Genomic DNA, 23,385 nt, shown 5'->3' on the forward strand with positions numbered 1-23,385 from the left:
AATAAAATCCTTCCTCCCATCATGACATCCTCAACATGTCTCATTTTGGAATTACCAATGTGAAGTTAAGTCTTGGATGCAAAGCACATCTCTGAGCCTTTCTGTCTATGTCTGAAGATGAGCAGTTCACTTAATCTCTCTCAGTTCCAATTTTTTCATCTGTAAATGAGAGGATTCAATGAAATGGTCTTTGTTGTCCATTTTAACTCTAAATCTATGAACCTATGATCTTTCTTGTAATAATAATAATTATGGTAGACATAATCTATATAGACATATATATCTTATATAAGTTACAAAGAATTTTACAAATATTCCACTATTAAAATTTCCACTTCATCGATGAGAAAACTAAGACTGAGAAAAATTAAGTGATTTGCCCAGGTTCACACAGCTTCCATCTTTGTTTTGCGGAAGCTTGCTTCCTGCAACACTTCCAAACCATTTTCCCCCCTTCAAAACGTATTTCCTTCTACTTCCTATAATACTATAAGAACTCACTGGGCACCATGGATCAAAGCAATAAGAGATCCTTGGGCCCAAGAAAGAAATTGAATTAACAACATCAGGGAAGAGTTAACAGAATGCTGATTTTAGAAACTAGAGACCTGATTTTGAATCACAATTCAGATTTCCACTAGCTGTGTGATCCCTCCCTGGGCTATTCCCAACATTTCTGTTCCTCGGTGTCCTTCTCTACAAGCTAGGACAATAATACCTGTTTTAGCTACCTTTTGTGTATGTTGTGAGATACAAATAAGCTTTCATATAAGAAGTATGCTATAAACCTTAAAGTACTATATAAATGCTAATCATCATTAGTTATCATCACTAATACTCCCACCATCAATAGCTCTAATAGAACTCCAAAAATCCTTTCAGGTGGCTCAGCCACCTTTACATTCAGCTGGCAGTCTTTACCCTAGAACTTCCTGAATCAATGTGAAAACTGTTATTCTCATTGCAGAGTGCAACAATTACTAAAATCCATTTACCAGTAAATGTGGCTTGTCTTGTAAATCATTGGGTCATTAACCCTAACAACGTCAGCAGTTGTCACAATCCAATCCAATTAGACTACAGAGCAAGGTGATACTCAAGAATACACTTTAAGCAAAGGGACACTATTCCATTATAATATCCTCATAAATTAAATCATACTTTTTTTCCCTTTCTTGTTTAACAGTGGAAAGATATTCGCTGTGTTAAATATGGGGTGGAGAAGATGCAAAGGGAATAATATTAAAAATAGTTAAATTGTATTACAGAGGAGAGAACAAATGAATGAGAAAAGAGAACAGATATTTGCTAAATGATCCTGGGCAACCCTCTGGCAATAGGAAAGGAACCTTAGCAGAGAGAACTTGCTGCAGCAGGGGACTCTGACCTTCAGCTTCTTCCTGGACTGGGGTACATCTTTAAACACTGCAGATAAATCACAAAGCTTCCCAAAACACACATCTAATTCATCACTGCCCCTCAGCTTACCATCCTTATGGTCAGAAAGTTTTCTTCACATAGGTCTTTCAGAGGGCCTTTAGGTGTTACTACCAGTGAGTGATCGTTTACACTGATTACTTCAAATATAAACTTTTATGTTTGAGATATAAAATACTTTACAACCTAGCATCAAATGATTTTTTTTCAATCTGATTAAGCATTACTTCCCTTAATGTACTCTTATGATCCACTGGCCTTTCTCCTGTGGTTTATGGACAATACTGTTTTTCCTGTTGGTATGTCATCGCACAGCTTGTGCATTATGCCTGGAATGTTCCTTCTATTTCTCAGCTCAATCAACAAACACCTTCTACATGAAGATTCTTTCTAGTCAAAGCATATTGTGTACACACCTTTAAATGTATATGTGATAAAATGTGAGCTCCTTGAGAAAAAAGACTAATTGATTTTTGTGTCTGTAACACAGTGTTTGGTCCAAGGAAGATAATGAATAAATGGTTTTAATTGATGGAGACACATACTTTTTATCCTGACATAAAGGAAAATATTTCTTTCTAGAAAAACAAAAAATAAAATAAAAGAACAATTTTCCAGGCTTGAATCTTAAAATGAAAAAATAAGAGAAAGTTTATGAGAGTACAGAATTCTGTGAATAAAAATGACAATGAAGAAAAAATTTCCAAGTTTATGGAGTCTAGGTTTCAACTTATCAATAAATGTGACTAATTCAATTAGTCCTTCAAAAATGATTTTCCAATTTAAAAAAATTGCCTTATAATTATTTACCTCCATGGTTCCCTGCTTCCAACCTATACCCCCTTAAAAGAATCCTGACTAAAAGAAATCACCATTTACTTTGTTTTATATAATTCAATTAAGATCTGCAACATTTATTAACAGTTACCATTGTCAGGCACTATGCGAAATGTTGGAAATAGAAAGATGAAAATAAAAGTCATTTTTTCAGAGTTTACATTCTCCTGGTGTAATAACAATAAGGACATAGATTCCTATATGGAAGGAACCATATAATCCAATTGCTTCATTTTGTTTTAATAAACTGCTTTATTAATGCTTTTGTAGCATTGCCATCACTGTTCATTGATTTCTTTCATTTCCAACATAATCCTCCTTTGCAACAAAGTACAGTGAAACAAAATCAATTATCACATTGGCCATGTTGGCCAACAACGGCTACACTTGTGGGCCACCAACTCCCAGTCAAGAAGTTGAAAATGTGCTTCACCTTCTGTCTTCTGAAGCCAAGGTGCTGACCAGAGTCCTGAAGTGTCTTTGCATGGTGATTGAGGATCAAATGATATAATTCATGATATAAATCACTTAGTAGATGTTTAATAAATACGTCTTCCTTTTTCTTTTTCTATGAATTGTTCTCCTAGTCCTCCTTTCTTCATTCTGCTTCCCTCTGTATGAGTCTTCTCAAGTTAATCTAATTTTTTCATATTTATTGCTTCTTAAAGAATAATAATATTTTACATTAATATCACAATGTTTATTCATTCTCCAAATGAATCGGCTCTTACCTTGTTTCTATTCTTTGCTAGCACAAAAAGTGTTGATAAAAATTTGATTTATCTGGATCCTTTCCCACTGCCTTTGACTATTTTGGTATATATGTCTAATAGAAGGTTCACTGGGTCAAAAGATATGAGTTTATTGATTTTTCTGATATAATGCTATCCTACTTTCCAGAATTGTTGGAGAGGTTTATATCATCAACCACAGTTCATTAAAGTCTCTACTCTCCCATAATGCCTCCATGGTTTGACATTTTTTTTGTCCAATGGATGGTTAGGAGGCAAAACTTCATAAATTTTTAAATTTTCATTTCTATTGATATTAACGATTGGAAACATTCTTTTGTAAGATTGCATTTAGTTTTCGGACAGCTAGGTGGTGCACTAGGTTAGAGCACTGGCTATGGAGTCAGGAGAACCTGAGTTCAAATCCAGTCACTTAATAATTACCAAACTGTGTGATCTTGGGCAAATCACTTAATTTCATTGCCTTGCAAAAACTAAAATAAAAGATTATATTTAGTTTTAACATTTTTTTGAAAACTTCCCACTCATGTCTTTGATTATATGTATTAAAGAATAACTCATTCATAAGTATTTGGACCAAATTCTTACATAATCTTGGATATCAAAATTTTTTTCAAGATAGCTACAGTGAAGGGTTTTGTTTTAATTTTTTTGTTTTAATTTTTTTAATTTTTTCACATTTTAGCTGCAGTGGTTTTGCCTTCATAATCACTTTTTGTCTTTTTTATTGATCCTTTCTTTCTCTTTTTAACAATCTTCTCCTCAACCACAATTCCACAAGATACATTTCTATATTCTCTTTATATGTATATTTAGATTATATATTCCTCTTTCTTTCTTATTTTCTTTTTACTTGCCTTCAATTCTCTCTCTCTCCCTGTGTGTGTGTGTGTGTGTGTGTGTGTGTGTGTGTCTTTTTTCTCCAATTTCTGTCCTCCATTTGGAATTTATTGCAATGTAAGATGTTGATATAATTCTAATTTCTGCCAAGTATTTTCCAGATTTCCCAGTAGGTCTTGATGGGGTAACACTTCTAACCTAGGTGATCTGAACTTTCAGAGTTAAGGAGTTCCCTAAGATATTTACAGAGAAGGATATATTTTTTCTCCAAATTCCTGCACAGAAACCTGAAGAGATCTAGCACAAACAAGTGACATCACCCAGCTCTGGAGAATGACCTTTTGGGCACAGTGGGGTTTCCTCTGCTTCCTCTGTAGATGCCCAAAGGATTGTTTTCCCATTGGCCCATAGGCTGATTTTTTTCCCCATCTCAGAATGTTGTGTCTTTTTCCTTTATGAAACCAGTTATCTGTGAGATGTAGATTTTGCTAATTTAGCATGTGTGTTTGGATTTGATTCCTTGGTTTTGGAAGGAGTAAAGAGTTTTTTTTGAATATTATTGGGAATTTGTGTGTGTGTGTGTGTGTGTGTGTGTGTGTGTGTTTAAGTGTTTAAACAACACAGATTCAATATCTACCCATGAATCTGTAATTTTTTGTGGAAATATAGAAGTCACAGCAGCCTCTAGTATAAAATAGAGGTGTATATACTAGTATATACTGACCCACAATGTGATTATGCTGAATTGTTTGTGGGTCTTGCACATTCACCTAAGTTATACCAGTAATCAGCTTTTCTTTTTTAACCAGCACTAAATACTTTGGAACCTACTGTTTTATATTACACGTTGAGATCAGGTAATGGGTAATACAAGGTTCATTTTCCTCCTTTATATCTTTCATGATATTTAATGATGTCCTGGATATTTGACTTTGTTTTTCTTCAAGTTGAATTTTATTACTATTTTGCTTACTTCAACTGATTATTGGACAATTGTGCCCAGATATCCCATATGTGTGTGTGTGTGTATACATATATTTCAAATTTTACATATCCAATAACAAAACTCATTACCTTTTCCCCAAACCCAATCCTCTCCAGATCTTCTCTCTGCTCTGTAAAGGACCCAAGTGTGTATTATCACCCTTTACTCTCCAATACTCCTCAGTACTCTCCCCACACAAACCCATAACCAACCATATGTCAAATCTTGTTGATTCTATCTACCCATCTCAAATCCAACCCATTCTCTCCATTCACACAGCCATCATCCTGGTTCAAATCCTCGTCACCTCTCACAGAGATTATCGCAATAGCCTTCTAACTGCTTTCCTTGCCTCATTTCTCACACCAAAATATCATCTAGATAGTTGCAAGAATGATCTTCATGAAGGACAGATCTTAGCATATCCTGAACATTGTCCTGCGCTCTCTACATGAATAAGCTCTGATTGTTTCCTATTGCTAATAGGGTCAAATAGCAACCTTAGTGTTGGTAACATTGAGCTCTAATAAGCTTCCCCAATCTATCTTTCCATCCTTATTTTCCTTCATACATAGTCCAATTTAATCAAATTGACCTTTTTGGGGTTTTTTTTTGCTGTTCATGAAACTCCCATCTTTGCACAGGCTGTCCTCCAGATGTGGAATGAATTGTTCCTCATTTCTGCCTTTTAGACCTCCTAGTTATGAGGAAGGCTCACCTCAAAAGCTGCCATCCTTTCCTAATAATCCTCCCCCTCCCAATATGTAAGTGTCTTCTCCATGAATTATCTTATATCTGTGGTGTATCTGCTTCTAGTCACTTATATGTGTATGTTATCCTGACCCAAACAAATTGCAAACTCTTTTATCTTAGAGTGGGACTATTGTCCCACTACCTAAATCAGTACTTGGCACATGGTAGGTGCTTAATAAATTCTTTTTTTTTTAGGGTTTTGCAAGACAATGGGGTTAAGTGGCTTGCCCAAGGCCACACAGCTAGGTCATTATTAAGTATCTGAGACCAGATTTGAACCCAGGTACTACTGACTCCAAGGCCGGTGTTTTATCCACTACTCCACCTAGCTGCCCAATAACAAATATTTTTCTACTGGTTTGCCTATATTTTTCCTACTTATAAAGTATAGTTATAGCATTGTTTATATGCAGTGGCTCTGGAATGTGTCTTAGGAAGTAAATTGCCTAATTTTTATACAATTGCTTAGTTATTTTTGAATGAAATTACTTTTTCTATCATTTCCTTTTTCTTAGTAACAGGTGGAAAGGCTAATGATTTTGTGAGTTTGTTTGTTAAATAGCTATTTGCCTAAATAATATTTCAATCAATTTTTAGTTGAAATTCTGGAATGTCTGTTAACCATCACTGCAGATATAGAATATTTCCTTCTCCTTTGCCTATGCTTATTCCCCCAATTTGATTTTATTATCATTGTATATCAAGCATTTATAGTACCATAATAAGTAATAATGATGCCAAAGAAATTCTTTCTTTATCTTTGATCTTATTATAAAGATAAATAATTATGTTGTTATATATTTTGCTGATTCATTTTTAAATAGATATTTGTCATATTAAAGAAATTTCCTGTTTTGCAATACCTTTTCATGGTTTTTAAGATTGTCTCGTCAGATCTATCATGACTATTTTTCTAATATTCATTATTTCTATCTTCTTTCTGTAAGATCTAAGTCTGAAATGGGGATCAAAATTCCCCAACAATTACCCTATTTCTATATAGTTGAGTTGGTTCTGGACTGAAGTCCTTATATGCCATACCATTCATAATATATTTTATGTTGATATTGATTCATTATTTGTAGTTTTTAAGCATGATATAGCTTCTTTTTTTTTTTGGTTTTTGCAAGGCAATGGGGTTAAGTGACTTGCCCAATATATCATACAACTGGGTAATTATTAAGTGTCTGAGTCTGGATTTGAATGCAGGTCCTCTTGCTCCTGACTCCAGGGTCAATGCTCAATCTGCTGCACCACCTTACTGCCCCCCCCCCGTTTTTATCCTTCTTAATCAAATTTATTTTTACTGTTGTCTTTGTCTCAAACTATGATTGCTATGTCTTCTTTTATTTGGATTCAACTAAGGTATAATAGGTTCTCCTCCAGTCCCTCAGTTTATGTGAAACTTTATGGTTTATTTTTTCTTTCTCCTAAGTAACAAATTGTTGTGTCTTATTTTCTAATTCATGTTACCATCATGTGCTTTCTGGGTAATTTCATCCCTTTTACAGTTACGATAGTTATGCTTGGTTTTCCTTTATTCGTTTTATATTGGCATAGTTCCTTCCTTTGCTCCCTAAACCATTTTTTAAAAGAAAAAGGGAAAGGGAAAAGGAGGAATTAAATTAGAGCTATTTTTAGTCAGAAAAGTCAGTTCTAAATCTCCCCTCTCTCTCTCAACCAACCCAAATTATCATTGTATTTTGCTGCTTCTCTCTCTTCATCCCTTCCCCATTTCGTAAGTAGTCCTCACTTTTCCGAGTTTTTCCTTGCCTGTCCATTGTTAAAATTTCAATGTGAGCATTTGTACCCTGGAAATCAGCCAGCACTAGAAATCAGGACATGAGTTGCTGTTTTGTTGATTGTCTAGACATAAGGAACTGATGGAGAAAATGTTAATATTGCATATTGATATTCCAAATGTGAAGTGTGTGCTTTTCTAAAAATATGGTTGTTAAATATTTACCAGTACCTCACTGTTTGTAACATTCCCTCTCTAGCTCTACCGCACTTCCTCCTTTCCCCTTTCAATGTTTTCCCCCACCTTGGCCTCCATAAGATGGAGATTCCTATCTATTTCTTGACACGCTCCTACATTCTTAGCTCATGCTAGCTCTCTTACCCCCACCATTCCACCTCTTATTCTTCATGTGCTTGTGTACAGATGTTATTGTCTTTCTGCATTGTAGCTTTAAGGGGGTAAACTTTTGAGGGGACAATAATCTTTTCTCCCCCTTTCAGGGAATGGCTATAATTGAACCTTTTTTAGCTACTCAGACTGGATTCCTTTCTAGGTTTTGCCTATCTTTTGAATCTCTGTTTTAGAGTGCATCAAACTCTGATTCTATCAACAGAAATATTTGAAAGGCATTATGTATATTAAAAGTTTTCTGTACTTTCAAATTCAGCTTTGTTAGATAATTTTTTCTCATGCATAGGTCTTTTCCTTTTATATTCCATCAGGTCCTTTTTGTATTTATGTGATTTTTTACTAGATTTCCCAGTAAGCAAACACCCTCTTCCTGTCTACTTAGAATATTTTTTCTTTGACATGGGAGCTCCAAAGCTTGGCAATTATATGTCTCAATGTGTCAATTTGGAGAATATATTTCATGTGATAAAAGATGGATTCTATTTTTAATTTTTCTACTGATTTTAGTAGTTTAGGAAAGTTGTCTTCTATGATTTGAGATAGATTAAAACAGGTATATTTTTATTTGTTTCAGCCTACTTTTTAGGGATCCCAATATTTATAAAAATTAGCTCTTTATTTTCAGTTTCCTATAATGGCTGATTTCTTAAATATCCATATCTCATAAGTTTTTCCAAATTTTTTCTTTTTTGACTCTGCTACAATATTTCTTGTATCATATTTTATCATATTTGGCATTTATTGTACAACATGGGAGACACTGGTAAAGGACCACCCAGCATGGCAAGCCCTCATCAGAGAAGGCACTATGCTCTATGGGCAGGGCAGAATTGAAGTAGCTCAAAGGATAGATGACATGCACATCTTTAGAGAGTCCACTCCCAGTATTCACATGGAATATTTGTGCCTGATCTGTGATAGAGCATTCTGAGTCATATTGTTCTGATCAACCACAGTTGAGTCCACTGTAAGACCCTTAACATAATGATGTTATTTTAGTCAGAGGACAACAACCAATCATATTTTAAGTTTTTTCCTCCTTGTGTTCTCTTTTGCACAATGTCTGCTACATCGAGTAAGTTTTTTCTACCTTCTATTATAAATTGTTTTTCTTCCAGCCTCTGTTTTTTCTCAATACCTTTAATTTTACCCCTTATCTCTTTCTTCCACTCTGCATTCATTTCTTTTAGGAGGCCTACAATTCAACCTGAGAGAAGTTGTACTGGCTATTTTCTGGGGTTCTGTTTGCCATTGGTGCTGAATGATTCTCTTCTGGAGTTTTATCTTGTGATTCTCTTAACCCATAGTATTTATTCATTGGTAGAGTGAATAGAGTACTAAGTCTGCAATCAGAAAGATTCACCTTCCTGAGTTCAAATCTGGGCTAGATGTGTGATCCTGGGCAAGTCAGTTCACCCTATTTGCCTCAGTTTCCTCATCTGTAAAATGAACTAGAGAAGGAAATAGCAAACCACTCCAGTATTTTTGCCAAGAAGACCCCCAAATGGGGAAATGACTGAAAAACAAAATTTGTTCATCGTACGGGTGGTTAAATAATGTTTATTCAGCTTTTTTTCTGGCTTTCCACTAGTGATTGTTAAAGGATCTCCCTGCCTATTTTACCCCTCATCTGAGTCTCTTCTGTATCTTGTAAACTTCTCTTAGAACTACAGTTGTTGCATATACTGTCTCTTCAGTTCTTCAGTGCTGAGCATAAGACGGAAGTAGAGATCTTCCAACAGACTTATAAAACTCTCAGCTCTGAGCCCTGGTTGATGTTTTTCTAGGCCTTTCTCACCATGCACAATCCAGATGAGTTGGGGAATAGATCAAATGATCATGGTATTTTAGTGGCTCAGTCTTAGATGACACAGATTGCTAAGTTGATAATTAAATTAGGAAATATCAGCCATATACCTTTCCCTGGCTTAAAGTAAGAAAGTGTGTGAACTAGACCAATTTAGAGGCCCATTGTTGTTTTATGGTTTTTTTCTCTTTATGAAGAGTATTTGAATCTAGATCTTTTCCTTTATCATCTTTACCTTTTTTTTTAGGTTTTTGCAAGGCAATGGGGTTAAGTGGCTTGCCCAAGGCCACACAGCTAAGTAATTATTAAATGTCTGAGGCCGGATTTGAACTCAGCTCCTCCTGACTCCAAGGCCAGTGTTCGATCCACTGTGCCACCCGCCGCCCTCATCTTTACTTTTAATGTAAATCTTTTATTTCAAAAGTCTATCAGCTTAATCAGTCACTGTAAGAAGAAAGATAAACTCTGGGCTTAGTTGTTGGGGTGAAGAATACCATAGTGCTACTCTTCACCACTCCATTTCCACAGTGGCTTTTGAAATAAAAGATAAACAGCAAAAATAAAGAGAATTAAAAAAAAAGACTAGAGTGAAAACTAATGATGAGATGAGAGGAGCTTGGTGCTTTTTATAATTGGGGAGTGACAAGACAAAAAATATATATAAGTATGGAAGTGGGGAGGCTAGGAGGAGTTGAATCCCCATGAATTTGAATTGAGTTGAGATATTTCTTGAGCTAGGTTAGGAAAAGTTGTGGTATAAGGGACAGGAGGAAGGGCACAGTGGGGGATGTGTGATACAGAAATACTCTAATGTAAACTTAAGTTATCTGAGCTTCTAATCCTCGGAACTTCACCTCCATCACACTTCTGTTATAGTATGGTGTCCGAGAAAGAACACTGAGGCAGAAGACTTGACATGAAATTCCAGCTCTACAAATTATTAACTATGTCGATTTGATTAAGTCACAAACTCTCTGAACCTCAGTTTTTCATTTATAAAACTTGTCTTATTGAACTGCAATGAAGAATACACAACAATGCACTAAATAAATGAATTACTTTTATTACTCATAGATGTTGGGTGTCAAATGAAGGTTATAAACACTGAGGTCACATTTGGGAAAAGCTTTTAGTACTCCTCATCTGATTTGAATACATATAATGAAAAAGGAGAAGGTAATTGCTCCTAAATGGAACAGCTTTGAATGTCACTAGTCATTCTTTTTATTCTTCCTTTGGGAGAAAACTGCCATTATGCTTTCAGGAAGGGAGGTAGAGAAAGAGGGGCCTTTTGGTCTGTTGTAAGTGAAGCTCCATGTAATCTGAATAAATCCATAGATCAATCAATGATTTATTAAGCAAAAGCATTATGCTAAATGATAGATACCAGGACAAAAATGAATACACCCTGCCCTCAAGGAACTTGCATTCAATCAGAGTTAGGAAGTCCCTTGTTCTCTAATGATGCTCTCTTTCTTCTTTACTACTTGCTTGAATTTATTTCTTTCAGTATATTGGTGACATTACAGGATTCTCCTGCTTAATTTTTTGGACCTTTAGCAGGTGTTAGCTGCTCAGTGCCAGGCAAGTGTCTCTGGCCTTGAATAGTTTTCCAAGTGGCAATGGTTTCACATCTCCCTAAAGATCTGCCCTCAATGTTGTGCCCACACTTATCACAATGGGGACTCTCAAGATGAGTGCCAAATGATCAGAATCATCCAGCAAAGGGTAATGTGGAGTCAACTAAGAAAAATAAAGACCCAACATTATCAGCATGATGAAAACCTGGCAGGTTTAAGTGCGAAGCAAAATAGAGGAAAAAGCACTGAAGATCAGCTTGTTGGGTAAATAAATGGAGACCACAGGAGAAATTGGATTAATTCCTTTCTACTAAAGCCAACTTCAGAGCAAAGTAATGCAGTATTCCCTTCGTAGCTGACATAGGTAGCTACTATGCTAACTTTGTTCTGACCAGTTTTAAGTGTTATTCAATATTATTTTCAATAGTATAAATATTCCAGGAGGTTGTATGTCTTCTAAGAACTTATCCTATTTTCTTTTATCCTCAATTATTTGACTTCACCATTTTCATCAAAGTATCATTGGCCAAAACTTCACAGATCATCAAGGTCAACTGTTCTTTTGACAACTGAAGAAATTAAAAGCCAGAGAGCTGAAGTTTTTTGTCCAAGATCCCAGAAGCAGTAAATTTATCCATCATTCTAGGCCATGTCTTGGGACTCCGAATCCAATTATCTCACCAAGATGCCGACTTCTGGGAAGAAGTGACATTTGAACTAGACACTGAAGAATGGACAGGATTTCAATAGATGAAGATAAAGAGGTAGACAAGAGTGTGAGCATAGGAAAGGGAAGCACACATGTGGAAAACAGATAACAAGCACTCCATTTTGATTAAATGGTTCTGATTTATGTGATCTTGGCTAACCCTGCAACTTCTCCAGCCGTACGGGGTAAAGAGATGATCTTTTTTTTTTATTTTAAAGATTTTATTTGAGTTTTACAATGTGTCCCCCAATCTTGCTTCCCACCCCCCCATAGAAGACAATTTGCCAGTCTTTACCTTGTTTCCATGGTATACAATGATCCAAATTGAGTGTGATAAGAGAGAAATCATATCCTTAAGGAAGAAACATAAAGTATAAGAGATAGCAAGATCAGACAATAAGGTATCAGTTTTTTTTCTAAATTAAAGTTAATAGTCCTTGGTCTTTATTCAAACTCCACAATTCTTTCTCTGGATACAGATAGTATTCTCCATCACAGAGAGCCCAAAGTTGTGCTTGATTTTTGCACTGATGGAACAAGCGAGTCCATCAAGGTTGACCATCACCCCCCATGTTGCTGTTAGGGTATACACTGTTTTTCTGGTTCTGCTCATCTCACTCAGCATCAGTTCATGCAAATTCCTCCAGGCTTCCCTGAATTCCCATCCCTCCCAGTTTCTAATAGAACAATAGTGTTCCATGACATACATATACCACAGTTTATTAAGCCATTCCCCAATTGAAGGACATTTATTTGATTTCCAATTCTTTGCTGTGAATATTTTTATACAAGTGATGCTTTTACCCTTTTTCATCATCTCTTCAGGGTATAGATCCAGTAGTGGCATTGCTGGATCAAAGTGGATGAACATTTTAGATGCCCTTTAGGCATAATTCCAAATTGCTCTCCAGAAAGGTTTGCTGAGTTTCCAGCTCCACCAACAATGTATTAGTATCCCAGATTTCTCACATCTCTTCCAACATTGATCATTGTCCTTCCTGGTCATATTGGCCAGTCTGAGAGGTTTGAGGTGGTATCTCAGAGATGCTTTAATTTGCATTTCTCTAATAAGTAATGATTTAGAGCAATTTTTCATATAATTATGGATCACTTTGATTTCTTCATCTGTAAATTGCCTTTGCATATCCTTTGACCATTTGTCAATTGGGGAATGGCTTGCTTTTTTAAAAAAAAATTGACTCAGTTCTCTGTATATTTTAGAAATGAGTCCTTTGTCAGAAATACTAGTTGTAAAGATTGTTTCCTAGTTTACTACGGTAAATAGATGATCTATGAGATTCCTTCCAGTTTAAGATTATGAAAATCAGAGTAGCAGTGGATTAAAAAGTAGTGGGGAGAGGGGGCACTGAGAACCAAACTAAAAGGCTTAGATTTTAGCTGGGTGTAAATAAGAAGTCACTAAAGGGTTCGGAAGAGTGGTATCACATAATCACAACTATGAAGAAGGAACATTAATAGGATAGCAGTATAAACAACATGGGGATAGACTAGCTCCTATGGATGACTCGGGTTTCTGAGACAATCCATACAAGGAATTATAAGGACATGATATGGCACTAGAAATAATAAGGAGAGGGTAGTGGGAGGGTGATGAGAGTGAGGAGTCAAAAATGATATCCTGATCTGTGAGCCTGTGTGATTGAGAGGATGGTAATGCCCTTGAAAGTAACAGGAAAATTAGAATGTGGGGAAACTGGAAGGTGGAAAGGAATAATGAGTTCAATTTGGGATAGATAGAGTTTAAGATATATGTGGAAGTTTTTGTTTTTTTGTTTTTTTGAGGTGTCCATTAGGCAATTAGAGAAGTGAGTCTGCAGGTTAGGAGAGAAACTGGAGCTGAATAAAATAGATCTGGGACTCAATAAAATGGAAATAGTAATAGAAGGAATGTTTGTAAATGAGTTAGATTTAAGTGAGACCGTTGACAGACATCAGCCTTACTCTCTTCAAGAGTCATCAAAGTCCAGCAAGGCAAAAGTCAGGACAACTAAAGATGGTTCATGAAACAGTTTTGGAAACAGTTCAGGAAAAACTTTTGATTTGATATCTTCAATATTTGACCAAACTGTAAGCACTCCACAGTGTTTGCTGCTGCTACCTTTGTGATTATTGGGTCAGGATGCTCTCATCCATCCATTCCACCAAGGGAAGTTTTCACATATTTGTAGTAGAAATCCTACTACCTCACCAATGGGTTGTTGATTGTATCAACTTTAAAAAGTGATGGAAAAAGTCAATAATGAAAATTAAATTTAAAACTATCAGCTGTAGCCTTTTTTGGTAGAATTTGTTATTTAAAATATTTTAAAATTATCAAAAATTTATTATTAATTATTACTATTATTAAATTTAAATTAAAAATTTTACCATTATTGGAAGGATACTCTCAGCACACTGGGTAGACTCTCTGGAAGGATTTAGCTAAGAGATAGGGAAAGCAATTTGAATAATGCCAACCACATATCAGGCATTATGTTAAGAGCTTTATGGATATCTCATTTGATCAGAACAAGCCTATGAGGCAATTGTTATTAGTATCCCCATTTTAAATATAAGGAAACTAAGTTAAAGGTTCAGTGATTTGCCTAGGATCACAAAGCTAGCAAGCATTTGAACCTAAATTTGAAGTTGGATCTTCCTGTGTCAGACTCATCAATCTCCTTAACCACTAAGTTGCCCCAGGCTGAGAAAATATGACTAGGCCACATTCTGCTTAAAGCAGAATAGAATACAGTTCCTTTGGAGATTAAAGGCCAACAGAGGTGATCATTGATGTCTAGCTTGAACTCTCTCCCTCACTTGTCAGAACTCTCACTTTTTTAGTCTGATGTATATATTATCTTCTTATGTCTTATATCTCCCCCAATTAAATTAAGCTTACTAGGAATGAGTGTATCATTTTTTATTCTTTAAATGCTGAGTATCTGGACAGTGCTCTGTATATAATAATACCTTAATTCAAGTTAGGTAAATACAAGTACTAGATTGAATTGCTTTGTCTTAGATATTTCCATTTTGGTGGTTATTCCTTTTTTATTTTTATTTTCAGTGCCAAATTCTCTCCCATCTCGATCCCTGGAGAAGGCAAGACATACAATACTATTATACATAAAGCCCAAATGTTTTAATGGCTTCCAAATCGCCTGATAAATATGTCTTTAGCCTTACATTCAAAGCCTTTCTATTATTCCACAATCTGTATTAACAATAGTGATCCATAGCACTTCTCAGCACATGTTCAGGAACACCCATTACCTGACTTCGCACCCACCCACATCCTCATACAGTTTTAAGAACATGTGATGAGGGAGCAACTAGGTGGCACAGAAGATAGGGCACTGGCCCTGGAGTCAGGAAGAGTTGAGTTCAAATCTGATCTCAGGCACATAATAATGACCTTAGCTGTGTGACCTTGGGCAAGTCACTTAACCCCACCGCCTTGCAAAAAAAAAAAAAAACAATTGAAGAGTAAACCTCAGCTCTGGATGCTGAGTGCATTCTGGCTTATGTAGTGGAAGAAATAGTCAAGACAGGACCATAGACACTTAGAAAAAGTCCTGCCCCCCCCAAGCAAAAATAGAGTAGAGCCAACTGCTGAAACATAGAGATGGGAAGAATCAATGAAGAATGGAATGTGAAAGAAGGGGGTCTAACAGTACTCAATTTCAAACTCTATTATAAAGTACTAATCATCACAACAGTCTGGTACTGACAAAGAAATAGAATGGTGGTTCAGGGGAATAGATGAAGCACAAAATACACAGTAATAAGTGACCATAGTAATGTAATGTTTGATAATTCAAAGACTCAAGCTGGGGGTGGGGCAAGAACTCCCACAATCTGACTGACTCAGATTTCTGGGAAAACTGAAAACTGGAAAACAATTTAGAAGAAATGTATGTATTGACCAACATCTCACACCATATGCCATAATAAATCAAAACAGATAAATGATTTAGACATAAAGGGTAATATAAGTGAATTAGTGAAGCATGAAAAAGTTACCTGGCAGATCTAGAATAAAGAAAACATTCATGATCAAACAAGAGATAAAGAAAATATGGGAAGTAAAGTACAAAAGCAAAATTAATTCAGTTGAAATTAGGACACAAGAAACAGAAAAAAAATATGTTTCTCTGATAAAAACCTCAATTATCAAATGTATAGGGAACTTAACTAAACATATTTAAAAAATACTATCCATTCCCCAATAGATAACTAGCCAAAGGGTATGAATAGGCAATTTTGAGAGAAAAAAAAATCTGAATTACCAATTATCACATGAAAATGCTCTAAATCATTGTTGATTAGAGAAATAGAAATTAAAACAACTGAGATGTCCTCACACTTATCAGACTGACTTATGTGAAGGAGAATAACAAATTCCGGAGAGGGTATGGAAAAAATAGGGTCACTAATGCTTTGTTAGGGAAGTTGGGCCCAACCATTCTGGAAATCAATTTGGAATTACGTCCAAATATCCATAAAACTGTGCATTCTCTATGATCCAGCAACAGGACTCCTAGGTCTGTATCCCAAGAAGTTCAAGAAGAGAGAAAAGGAGCTATCTCTACAGCAGATCATTGTGTATAGTATCAACAATATTATAAGGATGATCCAGTGTAAAAAGACTTAGTCAGATTAATACAATAATCCAGTTCCAAAGGACATATGACTAAAAATGCCATTCACCTTCAGAGAGATAAGTGAGGTACTCCGAGCATAGACTGAGGTAGATTTTTCTACTTTGCTTTTCTGAGTTTTGTGTGGATTTTGGGAGGGGAGGATACTTTCTTTTATATCATGGTTAATATGGAAATATATTTTGTATGACTTTACAAGCAAATAATCATTCTCCTTTTACTGAAGGGGTACATTCTGAAGGGATTAAGAAGAAGCAGGAGAAAAGGAGAAATTTGAAACTCAGTTTCTTTTAAATGAATGTTAAAACTGTTTTTTTTTTTTAGATTTTTGCAAGGCAAATGGGGTTAAGTGGCTTGCCCAAGGCCACACAGCTAGGTAATTATTAAGTGTCCGAGACTGGATTTGAACCCAGGTACTCCTGACTCCAAGGCTGGTGCTTTATCCACTATGCCACCTAGCTGCCCCAATGTTAAAACTTTTAAATATATTTGGAAAATCTTTGATAAAATAAAAAATATTCTTGAGAAAAGTAACACTGAGATAGAAAGGAAATTGAGGGAAGGGAAGAGCAGCTCTCACAAGGTTGGATTGGTTGAGTCCTCAGCTGACACATTTTTTCCCCTTTAAGGATCCCAGCATTCTTAAATCCCAGGGGTACCCATGTTCTGATGCTGACAATCTGTTCCAGCTCCTTGTTTTTGAATCAGTAGGACAGGTTATAGTTTAGTTAAATATGGTGCATTCAGCAATTAAGCTATTTGTAGGATCATGTTAACCAATGCCTTCCCAAACCACAATTTGTGGATTCTACTCTTTTTTGATATATTTGTGTGTTTGTTCACTCAAGTATGGGTCTAAATAATAATGTCAGATATCACTCTGTTCCTAGAAAAGGGGACTCTTTTATTTTGGAGAAGTTGAAGAAACCATGGAAATTGCCATGATTTGGTCAGATTATGACATAAGTCTGCCATGGATGAAACTTGGCCGCACCTCAAGTTAAATTCAGCTTATTGAGACTACTCCAGAAACATCCCCTATTGTGGACCCCTTTTCTTTGACATCTAGGGAAGAAGAAAAAGCCCTCAGATCTATCAGCTCTTCTTAGAGACATCTCACATTATGTTGTCTCACATTCTCTGTATTTTAAAGGCCCTGGGGTCTGCATCTTTATTCCTGTGTCCCCATCCTATCCATTCTACTGCCCTGCTTCCCTTATGGACATGGTCAAGCTCCATTCAGATCTATTTGTCCTTCCTTAGTCCACAGAAAGTATCTTTTTTGCACCTCTCTTCTGCTAGGTGGTATAGCTGTTTGGAGAGCTAGCCTTAGAGTTAGGTAGACCTGAGTTTGAATCCTGCCTAAAATACATATTAGTCTTTCTTGGGCAAAGGACTTAGCCTTGCTCTGTCTCAATTTCCTCATTTATAAAATGGGGATAACATCCCTAGCTCACAGGTTTATGTGAGGACTAAATAAGATGATATACATATACATAGACATAGACATATATATATATATGTATATATATATATATATATATATACACATAAAGTCCTTTTAAACTTCTATAGGAATATTCCTATTATGTGTGCTTAATTTAATTCATTTCAAATTATAGTTATTTGTATATATGCCACCACTTCTTACAATAATTAAGTTTCAAGAGGTCAGAAATTAGCTCATTTATTTTTATATCTGTTCCAACAGATGGTCCAGGAAGACTCTCCATATAGGAAGGACTTAACAAATGCATCTCCTGGTGTGGCTAGGAGATGAATTTGTCACTCTGAAATAGAACTATTACTAACAATACTCAATTATATTTCTATTACTTAGTAGCAGCATGACCCTAGACAAGTCTGTTCCTCAATCATCTCTAAGTCCTTGTATTGGCAGACTATTGTTCCTTTTCAACAGTCTTTCACCATGAGCAAAACCAGAAAAAATGGACAAACTAACAATAACATGGATTGATGGTCAGCTATGATGGATTTGTTCATCTCAGCACAATAATAAAAAACAATTCTAAAAAACGTGTGATGGAAAATACAACCATATCCAGAGGACTTATTGGGTTTAAATGCAGATCAAAGCTTCTATATTCAATTTTTTTTTGTTTTTCTTTTGTTTGTTCTGCAAGGCAGCAGGGCTAAGTGGCTTGTCCAAGGCCACACAACTAGGTAATTATTAAGTGTCTGAGGCTGGATTTGAATTCAGGTACTCCTGACTCCAGGGCCAGCGCCACCTAGCCGCCCCTATATTCAATTTTTAAAAATTGTCTCATTATTTTTTTCCTCTCTCTGTTTTTTCCTGTTTCTGGAGTTTTCTTGACAAGTGGTTTGAAGTGGTTTTCCATTTTTCTAGCTCATTTTATGGATGAGGAAACTGAAGCAATAACTTCCTCAGGGTAGCAAAGCTAGTTAAGTGTCTGAGGTCAGATTTGAACTCTGAAAGATGAGTCTTTCTGTCTCTAGTATTCTATCCACTGGGTTACTTAGCTGCTCATTATCTTCTAAGTGAAACCTGTCAATAATTCTACCACTCGAAGCAGGCAGGTGGCACAAGGGATAGAGCACCCACCTTGGTGTCAGGGGGAACTGAGCTCAAATCTGACCTCAGACATTTAATACTTACTTAGAGGTGTGACCTTGGACAAGTCACTGAACCCATTGCCTTGCCAAAAATAAATGAACAATTCTACCATTTTCCCATATTCACTGTTAAGTTCTTACCTATCTAGTATTAATTTTAAGCTTTAGCAAATTTTAAAACATGCACTAAGACTTTTGGGACATTCTATCTAAGGTTACAGGTCATCTATTCCTTGCTTATTTTATATCTGTTGTTCTGAATAAAATGAGTAGTTTTAAAAAGTGTCACCACAATCAAAGAAAACTAGGTACCTGACAGGTTTGATTATTAGCTATTCTCTATCATTTCAGTTGTTGACAATAGTGCAAATTATCAGTACAAACATATTAACATATATACTCCAGGTCTGTTGAAGGTAGATGTCAAATTCCCCTGATGGGGTCAGGAGGCCAAACTAAAGTTATTCATTTCAATGGAAAGGCCAGCAAACCAATTTTCATTTCAGTACTTTACAATTGCACCTGCAATTAGCTATGAGAATTCAGTCAAAACATCAGGTATATACCATACCTTAAAATTATATTTCATTTTACTGTTTTCCCCAAGGGTTATTTTCTCTGAAAGTCTTGCTGAACCAAACAGGTTCAGTGCAAGCAAAATGAAGACGTTCAGTTCATGTTATATGAAGATTGCTTAAAGAATCATTTGTTGTTGCTCAATTATTTCAGTCACATCTGACTCTGTGATCCCATCTGGAGTTGTCTTGGCAAGGATAGTAGAGTGATTTGTCATTATCTTTGATATAAGTGCTCAGGGGATACTACAATTAGAACTGGGAGGGGCCTTAGAAGTCATCCAGTTCATCACTACACCTTTTTATCAACATTATAGACAAAAAAAATGATCATGATGGTGGTACTTGATATTAATATAGCATATTAAGATTTATAAAACGCTAATAAATATTATCTCATTTGATCCTCACAACCCAGTGAGGGAGATGATATTGTTCTCCCCATTTTTATAGGTGAGGAAACTGAGGTGAAGGAATTCAAGTGACTTTTCCACTTGTCAAGGTCACATTGCTAGGAAGGGCTTGAGATCACATTTGACCCCAGGTCTTCTTAAACTGTAGCATCCCATCCTTTTAAACTGACCAATTATTCTCTCTTTCTTGTGGATAGAGATTATTTCATTTACTGTATTTCTATCCTCAGGACCTGGAAGTATCTGGCACATAATATCCACTTAATAAATGTTTGTGGATTGGGTCCCTTGAATCTTTGGGACATTGGCTGGCATATTTGTGACAGAATTCCTGACAGTGGTTGTCAAATTGTATCTCAACAGTTCAGGAAATCTCTAGTTCCCAAATTCAACCGCACCTTTTTTGATATGACATTGGAAAGGTCTCCTGAGAGACACAAAACTCAGAGATCTCCTCTGCTATGAGATATGGGGAAGTAAAGAAGGTAATTGGGAGGGAGCAGAGAGTAAGGAGCAACAGAAGAATTCCAAGGTCTGAGTAATGGATCTGGAGTCATGATGGTCAGGAAAATCTACAACCAACCAAAAGATCCAGTGTGCTGTGATTCCACCCGGCAGAGAACACTATCTTGAACAAAATAAGCTTGAAAAGCAGAGCTGTAATTTCTTCACTCTTGTCTTAATATCATTCTGTGACACCCCCATTTTACCTCTCACTCCTCCCATGTGAAACAGGACGTGGCAGAGCTAAGTGAGAATTTTGGCACTTTCTACTGGTTTCTTTTTTTTTTTGCCTCTGAGATTCTGCCCACTGCTGATCACTTTCTCGGGTTGTATTCACTTATCTGAAGACCAGTTATATCAGAGGAAAAATCAGGCAGTTGCAATCAGAACCAATCATAGGTAAAGCCAAATCCTGCCAATCTCCTGGCAAATGGGGAGGGGACAGACTGGATGAGGTTGGGGATTTGTAGAATAATAATAGTCACTGCTAATGGAGGGACTATTAACCAAACTTACATATGGGTATCTATGAATGCCTCTACAAGGATGTTCCAGGAACATAAACTCATTTGGACATTTAAACTCACCTTTCTAGGCCTCAGTTTACTCATCTGTAAAATGAGCAAGCTGAACTAAATTATTGCCCCTTCCAGTTTTAGAGGCACTCATTTTATTCTTGTCAGATAGTATTATTGGCTTTTAAATAGGTAAAATTCCATCAGAGAATCACAAGTTTATTGATAAAATTTGTTGACAAAAGGGGCAAATGATATTAAGTTCAAAACTACAGAGTCCTATGAGAGAAGACTGGAGAAATGATACAAAATCTGAAGATCTGAATAAAGGAAGAGAAAAGACTAGGTATGAATTCAAGAGAAGAATTCTCATCAGTGAGAACAGAGAAAGGAGATCAAAAGCAGCAATCCTCAGAAAGCCTTCAGATAGAAACAGGGTTTTAGAAATAATTGATTCATAGGAAGTTAGAGGAGACAAGAAACCTAGAAAGGTTAAGTGAGCTACTAGTGTCCCATAGGCATAGTAGGTGGCACAATGAGGATTTAAACCTAGATCCTGACGATGCAGTGCTGTTTCTACCTTATTGTGAAGGATATACCTCTCAATAGATATTCAAAAATCCCAAAGAAACTACTAATCATGTGGTGATGTCAAAGATCTCAGTTGCTAGCTCGATAGACAAAGAGAATTCATTTAGATTTGGAAATCAGGGGAAATCCAAATGGGCAAATGAAAGGGGCATGACTACTATTAAGAATTGCTAAACAGAAGTATCTATTGAAAGATTTTATACATACATTCATAAACATATATATATATATATACATATATAGTTGTGATTAATAGTGGCCATCTCTAGGGTAAGAGAGGAGAGAGGAAGTAGAAGAAAAAAGGAATGTTATATTATAACTTTATTATATAATAAAAGGAATAGCAAATTGTACATTAAATTGGCACTTTCATGTGCAATCATCTTTTTTTCTATTGTTATGGAAATGCTGTTTTATTTCAGAGTAAAATAAAGGGAAAAGCCATGTAATAAATCCTACAAGTTGTTTTAAAAAATAAAAATAAACATTGGAGGAATATAAATGTTATAGACTTAAACAGTGACTTTTTAAATAGAAGTAAAAACAAGATGGGAATCTATGATTTCATTACTATAAGGAACTCCAATGTGAGGTGATCCTCTAATATGATCTATTGGAAGTGATGAACAAAATGAAACAAAGAACAATATAAATGATGAATAGGGATAAAAAGAAATGATTTCTAAAAATTAAAAAGTTGTAAAACAAATTTTAATTTTGAAAAAAAGTCCTAGAGAATTGATTGAAAAACAAACAAAAATTATTTCTCTCTACAAAGAAGTAGTGGGTAAATAGGACAAATGAAGTCAGTTGACTTTGCTTAAATGTCGTTCCTTGTTTCAAGGAAGTGTTCACTGAGATAGGACTAAGGAGTAAAGTGAAAATAACTCTGCCATAAAAACTGGTAATGATAAAAGTTAAAGTAATAAAACAAACCCCATTTACTTCTCTTGTAACTGCCCTAACAAGGGTGAAATGTCGGTATTACATGCAAGGCCAAATAGCAAAACTGACGGAATGATCACTAAAGTTGTTCCTTTCATCTCATAAATATATTGTAATTAAAGTAATGTCACAGTTTGCTCTTGCACAGTAGCAACATGACAGAAGTGCAGGGTTTTCACTATCCCACCTCGCTAATTAGGATGACGTGTGATCCTGCTTCCTATTTTCAAATGTTCTTTTGAAGTTTGCTCCCAGCCCCTTTCAGCTGAATCTTCCTCCTCCTTCCTGGAAAATATGATCCCTAAGCAGTTATAAATAAATCTCACAGACAGGGACATGAACCCATAAATTATTTTGCTCTGTTCTCTCTGAGACCAAAATTAGCTTGAGAGCAAGTTAACAATAATTAAAAGAAAAAAAAAACTGTGATGGCAAACACCACCTGAAGTGTGGGGGAAGTGGAAGAAGAGGCCTTTACTCCAGTTGGGATTCAACAATGATGGTTCCAGTTTGAGAAGTGATCATTTGAGATGTCTGTTTTAGTTGTATTAGGTTATTTCTATCACATCATTTTTGAAAGCAGTGTGGTTTCATAGAAAGTGATTGGATTGGCTAAAGGAGGCTTGAGTGGCAATCCCTGAACTCTTACTCCCTGTGTAAATTTGAGCAAATAATTTCATTACTCTAATCCTTCATTTCCTTATCTAGAAAACAGTGGGGTTATTCTAGAT

This window comes from Macrotis lagotis, chromosome 8, assembly GCF_037893015.1.
Source record: "Macrotis lagotis isolate mMagLag1 chromosome 8, bilby.v1.9.chrom.fasta, whole genome shotgun sequence".
NCBI classification, from domain to species: domain Eukaryota; kingdom Metazoa; phylum Chordata; class Mammalia; order Peramelemorphia; family Peramelidae; genus Macrotis; species Macrotis lagotis.